At 41.9% G+C, this 7,268-nt stretch overlaps 1 long non-coding RNA gene across 1 annotated transcript; it reads right to left on the bottom strand.

Annotated features, from left to right (window-relative positions):
• Positions 1-5,306: 5,306 nt before the first annotated feature.
• Positions 5,307-5,768, bottom strand: LOC121594737. Its single transcript, XR_006005016.1, has 3 exons — positions 5,705-5,768; positions 5,507-5,597; positions 5,307-5,441 (listed from the first exon to the last, which is right to left on the bottom strand). It is a non-coding gene; the product is annotated as an uncharacterized LOC121594737 (long non-coding RNA).
• Positions 5,769-7,268: the final 1,500 nt, after the last annotated feature.

The raw sequence follows: 7,268 nt of genomic DNA, 5'->3' as shown, positions 1-7,268 counted from the left end.
CACTGTCAATAAAGGCCAACACAGATGGCTCACGGGCGACAACGCTGGGCACGTCATGCATGTTACGCTTTTGCACAACAGATTTCTATGAAACATCGCCAAAATAGGCCAAGGGAGGCGGCTCAGTAGCAACACTGGCCTCCTTTTTCGTTCGCGGCTTTTTCGATCCAGCTTCCAATACGTTGAAAGACGTCGAGGATGGCCGGGACGTGTTGTACAGCGTTAGAACTTTAGACGGTTTATCACTGGCTTGCCGTTTTGATAAAACCGTATTAAAAAATATTAACGGTGGTGGATTTTCTTTCAAGCTACTTTGCATTTTGACTTTTCAACTGCATCACACAAAATAAGTTTACAATTGAACTGCTTGGATACAAATGCTGCTTGCATGTACCAATACTAACTCACTAATATTCATGTAGTAATACAGTTTAGCTTTCAATACTAATAACAGCTCATTACTGCTCATCAATACTAATCCCGCTTGTGCTGTTAACAATAAAAGCACGTGTAAGGTATACTTGTATGTGTGTGATTTTATTTAAGATCGAAAGAGCGCGAGATCACCAAAAACTCTTATTGAGAGAATTTTTTGTGATCTGCTCTCTTAAAACAGATTGAGAGAATACCTAGGGGACAAAACCAACACGCTTTCTCGTTCTGCCAACCTGATAGAGCGAGCTCTCTATACAACGTTTGCGGAACGAGAGAGTGTGTTGGTTGTTCCCTAGGGAGAGAAAAAAATCTACTGCGAGAAAAATACGAACAACCCCCCCCCTCGATCGGTTTTGCTTCGGCTTCGGGTTACTTCGGAGGCTGAGACGTTTCGCCAACTCAGCTTCAAAGTCAGCTTCAATCTCAGCGGATCTCTGAGTGCTGGTGACCGTTGGGTCGGGTCCCGAAGCCGAAGCAAACCCGAAGCCGAAGCAAAACCCGAACGGGGGTTTGCACGAATATTCGTTTTAATAGCCCCCTCCCCTTTTTCGCAGATTTCTGTCTGAAATTACACTGTGCACACAATTACATCAACACAATTCGATTTATTGAAAATAATATTAAACTAACAAAAATCAAAATTACTTTCACTACAAACGTTGAACTTAACTCCAAATCAACGCACATTATTAAAAAAACACTTTTAACACTCGCACAACGAATAAAATCACAAAATTGCCATTTACTGCTCTTCCTCACTGTTGCTCCTGGTTCCTCTCGCTGCACTCTACGGGCCACCATCTCCAACACCACGACACAGCCACATGTCTTGTTGTCTCCGTTCGCCGTGAAACACACATGAAATGGAAGAAAAATGATATTAATTAGAAGGGGGGATATTGGTTGATCATTTTAATCACTTTTACTTACCTTAAATACGAAAAATCTCCATTTTAACGGGGTTTATCCGCTGACCACCAAACGCTGAAACAACACACACGCACCAACCTCACTGAACTGAAAGTAAAGCCTACTGCGTTTATGTGTGTATGCGCTTCTGCCAAGCCAACCGCGCCGTACTGCGTGTGTAGCCAAGTGCGTGTGTGTGTGTATATTTGCACCACTGGACACAGAACACAAATCTCACCGCACAGCGGTCTCAAGTGTATGCAAGTGTGGATTTGCACCACTGAATTCTGAAAATCCACCGTGTATCACCAAGTGCGTGGCTGTGTGTAGTATCACCGTGGACTGCAGAAAACTACCTGCACTAGAACAGAGCGCTGGTGTGGCCAAATGTGTGCATGTGTGTACTTGCTCCACTGAAAGCCGGTATCGCACCAGATTTCGGGAGTCGCTTTGTGCATGCGTGTGTGTTATTGTCACAGCACACTCGTTCATCATTTTTTTCGTTCTTTCGCTTGAGCCACTCGATTTCGTTCTTCGCTGATTTTGGCAGCGCACGAGGGGGTTTCGGCTTCAACTTCCAACAACAACAACCACACGAGGAGGCTCGGGGACACTCATCAGGGGAAAATCGCTCAAATTAGAGCGAGAGACAGATAGAAAAAGTGAAAGGTCAATATAAAATCTTCGGTTTTTGACCGTTGGGAATTGACTAACACCCTGATGAGCGAGAACGCAACAAACGTTGTGGAATGTAGAAATGGGATAGGAATAGTGAGCGAAGGCAGTTTGTGGACATGAGGGGGATGAAACTGGGAGAAACAGGCTTCGGTTCCCTACTAGCATTAAACGGCTTTGAAGGCATTCAGAAGGCATTTAAGGGCTTAGTCGCCTTAGAAGGCGAATAAAGATTTCAACCGAAACTTTCACGGCTGAAACGGGATCTCTTCGAAATCTTTCAACTTTTTGATTCAACGAGAACAGATAACTTGCCGCCATCTTAGCTTGTTTATATACTGGTTTTGCATCCTCACTAATGTAACTGCCAACTAGAGTAGTGACAACGCTTTTGGTTCCGAACCGAGAAAGCGTGTGTTCAAATCCTAATTTTTATTATCTTTTTTCTTTGTTTATTTCTTTTTAAATTAATATTTTCTTGCTATAATTAGAACAAACCAAATTTATGTGAAACGAAATTTTAAAAATACCTTTTTAAAAAACATTATAATGACTATGTTTACCCTTCATAATCAGGATGGGAGAAATATGTATCTCATTTCTCCTTTTACTAGAGTTATCGAAATAAGTTTGATATATTAATACCTTTCAACGGGTTGGTCTTTAACAACCGAATAATGCAGACCATATTTAATAAAGTGAAATAGCTCAGAGCTTAACGCAAGAGAACATAACATGTAAATCGTGCTATCGAATCTCACGCACATATCTGGGAACACTACAACAGCGCAGTGCTGACGACGCTTGTAAGGTTTTCTTTTGACAGTTGCAATTTCAAATTTCAAATTAAAAGCGAAATTTTTCAATGACATATTTCAAAGGCATTTAATTACTGCTAAATGCACTGCTGATCGCCTTCAATTCGCCGGCGATTACAAGGCGATTAGAAGGCATTTAACGGAAATTTGCGGGTAGGGTTGCTACTTGGGGATGGTTCGTACCAAACTCCGTTCGGGTTTTGCTTTGGCTTCGGGTTTACTTCGGCTTCGGGTCACGACTGATCGCTTGAATAATTTTGCCAATTCAAGTTCTTATTCAAGCGCTTATTCAAGGGATCTCTGAGTGCTGGTGACCGTTGGGTAGGTACGTGGGTGCAAGGAGATGGGAGTTCGAGGCTCTCACCTCCCGCTTGGCAAAATGTCGCGCGACATGCATGCTTGAAATCGATGCTTCCCGCTTGGCAAAGAGTAACTCATTTTGATGCCTCTCGCTACCCCTGGCCTTAGTTTTAAAGGAATCATGCGACACACTCGCACTCCACTACCCCATCCCATGGAAAAACGCTCACACCATCGAGGTGTTGACCAAAATTTCGCTGTGTGCATGAGAAACACACTCGCACTCCTCCAGCCCTCCACAGCTGAACGCACCCACCGTTGCGAAGATGGGAGAATTTTTGCTCTGAGCGTGAGACCCTGAAGCGCAAGAGATGACACTATGTGTAAAGACGATCTTAATTCGATATGGTCAAAATGCGTCGATTGTCGTTTCATTTATCTGGTAATGATGTTTTCACTTCATCATAATTTTAACCCAAGTGCCACAAATCCACTAAACGACCACTAAACGGCTTCTAAACGCCTCAAATTCTCTACCTAAACGGAATATAGAAAGACTTCGTTTAGCAGACGGCAAACGACTCATGCATTCTAAAAATAGCAAAAAAGCTGGTGGCGCCATCTGTTTGTGGGATACCCAACCTGTGGAGCTTCCTCGCTTGGAGGAGAGCTTTCTCATTTCCTCTGTACTGTTGTATGGTTTCGCATTGAAGTTATGCATCGCTAGAACTAGAACGGCGATACGATTGTTTAAATACTAAACTCCAACAGAAACCACCAGCACTGAAGCAAGTGAGATTTGAGTAATGGTCGTTGGTGTTGATACCCACGTATCTGACCACACGACCATTCATATAGATTTTTGCTCAGAAAGTTAGAAGGCTATATAGGTCATTATAAGATGAAACTTGTCGAAACACATTGTAAGAAAAGGATAGCAATATAATGATGAGTTGTAATACGCCATCTATTGATCAAACCAATGAAGCTGTGAAGCTTTCATTTTTTTCCTATGGAAATTCAATTTTCCAGTCGTTTAAGCTTAATCTGTGGCGCTTGGGAAACGTTCACAACTAGGCTGATAACAATATTTTAAATGTAAATCAGAATAAAATCAATTCATTTGAAGTAAAATAAATTACATTATACTCTATTTTGACCAATGATCAACACTTGTACATAGTGCCATTTACTTTGTGTTCTTCACTCTCGCGCTGTGTTGTGATCGTTCGAAACTCATTGCCAGAACGAATGCAAATTTCATTTTGGAAGGATCGGTGCCGGAAGATGCAGCGAAAATTATGAAATGATAATAGAAAAGTGGTTAAGTTAATCGTGAAAGATGTCAAAGCAGGCGTAAATGCAGTTTGTTTTGTTACATGATCTACGGGTAAGTGCATGCATAAGAAGAAGAATCTTCCAAATGATGTTTATGTTCTAACAATCGTACTGCTTTCAATGTTTGTTTAATCTTCTATTATTTTCCATCACACGTAGCTATTTCATCACCAAAGCTCCTGATAACAGATCAAAGCAGATGGATAGGGCATACAGAGTCGCCGTTTAATTTATATCTTCGTGATCGGTAAGTTTTAAATAGTACTAGTTTTGTTCACCATTCTAATGCTCGATTTATCTTTCATTCCTCAGGCAAACACATCAAACAGCAAGTGTTTCTCTTCCAACAGCACGCACCATCGGTGGATCAAGCAGCTAACGATTTGATCGCCAGTACGCGCCATCAAGAATTGATATTTGGCAAACAGTACTGTGAATAAAAAACTGCACACTTACTGTAGGAATTTCCTGGAATTTTTTGGTCGGCCTACGCTCGCGGGAATGGTGGGTCCGTTGATGAGAAGGAAAGAAAGGGTGGGAGCGAGGATTAACCAAAAATGCGGCATTGAGAATGAGGGGAGGTGCGCTCAGCGCTCACGCTGGGCCACTCAGGATGCTTAAAATAAAATGTTGACAAGCATCGATTTCAAGCATGCATGTCGCGCGACATTTTGCCAAGCGGGTGTCGCGCGACACTTCCGCTCATTCTCAATGCCGCGTTTTTGGTTAATCCTCACTCCCACCCTTTCTTTCCTTCTTATCAACGGGCACACCATTCCCGCGAGCGTAGGCCGACCAAAAAATTCCAGGAAATTCGTACAGTAAGTGAGCAGTTTTTTATTCACAGTACTGTTTGGCAAAATATCAATTCTTGATGGCGCGTACTGGCGATCAAATCGTTAGCTGCTTGATCCACCGATGGTACGTGCTGTTGGAAGAGAAACACTTGCTGTTTGATGCGTTTGCCTGAGGAATGAAAGATATATTGAGCATTAGAATGGTAAACAAAACTAGTATTATTTAAAACTTACCGATCACGAAGATATTTTAAATTAAACGGCGACTCTGTATGCCCTATCCATCTGCTTTGATCTGTTATCAGGAGCTTTGGTGATGAAATAGCTACGTGTGATGGAAAATAATAGAAGATTAAACAAACATTGAAAGCAGTACGATTGTTAGAACACAAACATCATTTGGAAGATTCTTCTTCTTATGCATGCACTTACCCGTAGATCATGTAACAAAACAAACTCCATTTACGCCTGCGTTGACATCTTTCACGATTTACTTAATAACTTTTCTATTGACATTTCATAATTTTCACTGCATCTTCCGACACTGATCCTTCCCATATGAAATTTGCATTCGTTCTGGCAATGAGTTTCGAACGATCACAACACAGCGCGAGAGTGAAGAACACAAACGGCCTCAGCACAATTTTTCGATCGAAAAAATTCTATCGATCCGGCAGTCATTTTGATGTCATTCGACACTCATTTCACCGTCAAGGTGTTCATTTTACTGGTCTTTTTGAAAACTGGCATACCATGACACTTACGAGCAAAATGAACTATGCTACAAAAATTCGATCGTTCCGCTTTGTATGGGGATAAATCCGCGACGCATTGAGCTGCGGAAATTGTCGAATATCAGAAAAATGTCACAAATCAAGGTTGATGTTTTTGAAAAACGTTATGTTAAAGCAAGTTGGTAAATGTTTTGGTTCTTTTTCAATATTTTGGGTGATTAAATTTTTTTTATTAATTATTTTAAAAAATTGTTTACCTCGGTGGCCAAGTTCATGAAGTGGTATAAAGAAATAGTTATACTGTCAGTTTTACGTGAGCGCCTATCGAATTTTTTCGATCGAAAAATTGTGCTGAGGCCGAAAGTAAATGGCACTATGTACAAGTGTTGATCATATGGTCAAAATAAAGTATAATGGAATTTATTTCACTTCAAATGAATTTAATTTATTCTGATTTACATTTCAACAATTGTTATCAGCCTAGTTGTTAATGTTTAAAATTTTGATGAAGTGAAAACATCATTACCAGATAAATGAAACGATAATCGACGCTTTTTGACCATATCGAATTATGATCGTCTTTACACATAGTGTCATCTCTTGCGCTTCAGGGTCTCACGCTCAGAGCAAAAATTCTCCCATCTTCGCAACGGTGGGTGCGTTCAGCTGTGGAGGGCTGGAGGAGTGCGAGTGTGTGTCTCATGCACACAGCGAAATTTTGGTCAACACCTCGATGGTGGGAGCGTTTTTCCATGGGATGGGGTAGTGGAGTGCGAGTGTGTCGCATGATTCCTTCAAAACTAAGGCCAGGGGTAGCGAGAGGCATTAAAATGAGTTACTCTTTGCCAAGCGGGCATGCACACAGCGAAATTTTGGTCAACACCTCGATGGTGGGAGCGTTTTTATATGGGATGGGGTAGTGGAGTGCGAGTGTGTCGCATGATTCCTTCAAAACTAAGCCCAGAGGTGGCGAGAGGCATTAAAATGAGTTACTCTTTGCCAAGCGAGTAACCAGCAGACGAGCAACGATGATGAGAAGCGGCCATCGCACAGCGGCCATCGCGGTGACACGGGAAGCGTCGATCCAACGGAATCTGGACCCGGCTGGATTCACGAGCTATTTCGCCAACAGCACATGATGATGCTGGAGCAGCAACAGAATTTCATAAAATAGCAGGAAAAGCTGATAGGCGAGATTTGGCAGACAGCGCAACTTAAGCAGCCCGTGAATGGGTCAGAGCAGTTTAGTGATGTGCTGGCGG

The sequence above is a fragment of the Anopheles merus genome, chromosome 2L, assembly GCF_017562075.2.
Source record: "Anopheles merus strain MAF chromosome 2L, AmerM5.1, whole genome shotgun sequence".
NCBI classification, from domain to species: domain Eukaryota; kingdom Metazoa; phylum Arthropoda; class Insecta; order Diptera; family Culicidae; genus Anopheles; species Anopheles merus.
Note: the sequence above shows the minus strand (reverse complement) of the source record. Positions and strands in the feature narration are given on the sequence as shown.